The sequence below is a fragment of the Callorhinus ursinus genome, unplaced genomic scaffold (genome assembly GCF_003265705.2).
Source record: "Callorhinus ursinus isolate GAN/ISIS: 27379988/994484 unplaced genomic scaffold, GSC_fseal_2.0 scaffold10, whole genome shotgun sequence".
NCBI classification, from domain to species: Eukaryota; Metazoa; Chordata; class Mammalia; order Carnivora; family Otariidae; genus Callorhinus; species Callorhinus ursinus.
Genome location: NW_027397072.1, coordinates 45,756,797 through 45,759,879, shown reverse-complemented (window position 1 = coordinate 45,759,879; position 3,083 = coordinate 45,756,797). Strand labels below are relative to the sequence as shown.

Sequence of the window (3,083 nt, the reverse complement as noted above, 5' to 3'; positions counted from 1 at the left end):
CACATGCAAAAATAGACTCAAAATGGGTGAAAGACCTAAACGTGAGACAGGAGTCCATCAAAATCCTAAAGGAGAACACAGGCGGCAACCTCTTCGACCTCAGTTGCAGCAACTTCTTCCTAGAAACATCACCAAAGGCAAGGGAAGCAAGGGCAAAATTGAATTATTGGGATTTCATCAAGATAAAAAGGTTTTGCACAGCAAAAGAATCAGTCAACAAAACCAAAAGACAACTGACAGAATGGGAGAAAATATTTGCAAATGACATATCAGATAAAGGGCTCATATCCAAAATCTATAAAGAACTTATCAAACTCAACACCCAAAGAACAAATAATCCAATCAAGAAATGGGCAGAAGACATGAACAGACATTTTTCCAAAGAAGACATCCAAATAGCCAACAGACACATGAAAAAGTGCTCAACATCGCTCGGCATCAGGGAAATCCAAATCAAAACCTCAATGAGATACCACTACACACCAGTCAGAATGGCTAAAATTAACAAGTCAGGATACGACAGATGTTGGCAGGGATGCGGAGAAAGGGGAACCCTCCTACACTGTTGGTGGGAATGCAAGCTGGTGCAACCACTCTGGAAAACAGTATGGAGGTTCCTCAAAAAGTTGAAAATAGAGCTACCCTAAGACCCAGCAATTGCACTACTGGGTATTTACCCCAAAGATACAAATGTAGGGATCCAAAGGGGTATGTGCACCCCGATATTTATAGCAGCAATGTCCACAATGGCCAAACTGTGGAAAGAGCCAAGATGTCCATCGACAGATGAATGGATAAAGAAGAAGTGGTATATATACACAATGGAATATTATGCAGCCATCAAAAGGAATGAGATCTTGCCATTTGCAATGACGTGGATGGAACTGGAGGGTGTTATGCTGAGTGAAATAAGTCAATCCGAGAAAGACATGTATCATATGACCTCACTGATATGAGGAATTCTTAATCTCAGGAAACAAACTGAGGGTTGCTGGAGTAGTGAGGGGTGGGAGGGATGCTGTGGCTGGGTGATAGACATTGGGGAGGGTATGTGCTAATGGTGAGCGCTGTGAATTGTGCAAGACTGTTGAATCACAGATCTGTACCTCTGAAACAAATAATGCAATATAAAGAAAAAAAAGGAAGAAGATAGCAGGAGGGGAAGAATGAAGGGGAGTAAATCGGAGGGGGAGACGAACCATGAGAGACGATGGACTCTGAAAAACAAACTGAGGGTTCTAGAGGGGAGGGGGTGGGGGATGGGTTAGCCTGGTGATGGGTATTAAAGAGGGCACGTTCTACGTGGAGCACTGGGTGTTATGCACAAACAATGAATCATGGAACACTACATCAAAAACTAATGATGTAATGTATGGTGATTAACGTAACAATAAAAAAATTTAAAGAAAAATAAACTCTCTTCTGTACAAAGACAAGAGAAATAAAAATCCCATGGGCATCTCCTTCTGCTCATAGTTATTCTGGAGAGGAAGAAAGAGAAATTGACAGGGCAAGCCAGTGATTAAAATGGAAAAGGTCTTCAGCAAGGGCCTTTTCAAGCACCATTGGAAACATTTCAGTTTCTTCCTGCCAGCCTTGAAGAGAAACACACACACACACACACACACACACACACACACACACACACGGATGCACATGCACGTATATGCTTTTATTATGATTATTTGCCCTTGACAGGGAAAGGGATTGACAGATTAAATAACTTGTCCCCCTTTCACAATTATTATAATCAGAATCAGAATTTGAATTAGGTCCACCTGGTTCCAAAAGCATGTGTCCTTAATTGTTCTGCAATGCCTTCAAAAGAAACAACAAAAAAGATACTTTTGCTTTGAAAACAGGGAGTTTTGGACAATTGACAGCATTTAAAAGAAAGAAACTTAAGTTTTTCCATCCACTGCCCTTACCCCCACATCCCCCAGTGCCACTCTGGCTGCACTGTGCTTTCGTAGAGCTCCCGGCTCCTGCTAAGCTAGCGCCACAGTTGTCTCTCTCCAGCCACCCTCATGATCATCTACTGGGACCTCATCAGCTATGATGAGATGTTCTCCAACATTTACAAGATCTGAGAGATCATGAACAGGCTGGGGCTGGAGGTGGAGTGGAAGATGGTCAGTAGGACAGAGGGTAACATTGATGACTCACTCATTGGTGGAAATGCCTCCACTGAAGGCCCCAAGGGTGAAAGTATGGAAAGCACAGTAATCACTTGTGTTGATATTTATTGTGAGCCATTACTTGTAGGAAACCACCTTCACAAAAGAAGCCTACAAGAGGTACATCAAAGATTACATGAAATCAATCAACGGGAGACAGAGACCAGAAAGCATAATGACAGGAGCTACAGAAAAGATCAAGCACATGTCCTTGCTAATTTCAAGAACTACCAGTTCTTTATTGGTGAAAACATGAATCCAGATAGCATGGTTGCTTTACTGGACTACTGAGAGGAAGTGGGACTCCATGTATGATTTTCTTTAAGCGTGGTTTAGAAAAATGCAAAAATGTTAACAAATTTGGCTATTACTTTGGATGTGTCACTTGTCACATCCACATGACACCAGGACTTAGATGGGACTGATGCCTTCTTGAGCTCTTCATTTATTCTGTCCTTGACTTATGTGGAGCAGAGGCACTATTTTTAAGAAAACAAAATGTCGTGTAGGTTGTCTAAAAATAAAATGCATTTAATCTCAAAAAAAAAAAAAAAAGAAAGAAAGAAAAGAATCTTAGGGAAAAACCTCCCTGAGTAGCGTTAGGCTTCTTTATAAAATATTAGTGTTAATGGTACTTAGTAATTCATTTTCTAAAGGCTAAAATGAGTTTTAATACTTTTATTTTGTGAGAGGTAGTAGTTATAACTTGTTGGAGAATATGAAAACTAGTATAGTTTAAAAATAATAGAAGCATTCAGAAAAGTAATGAATTCTAATTCACTAGGATATGCCAGGCATGTACTAATGGGTTCATTATATTTCCTTCACTCAGGAATGATTAAATATCTGACCAGTATTACATAAACTTTATGTTTTCAATGAAACATTTTTTAAAAGATTTTATTT

At 39.8% G+C, this 3,083-nt stretch overlaps 1 pseudogene; it reads left to right on the top strand.

The window, feature by feature from the left end:
• Window positions 1-2,027: 2,027 nt before the first annotated feature.
• On the top strand, window positions 2,028-2,602 carry LOC112821307 (translationally-controlled tumor protein-like; annotated as a pseudogene).
• The last annotated feature ends 481 nt before the right edge of the window (window positions 2,603-3,083 follow it).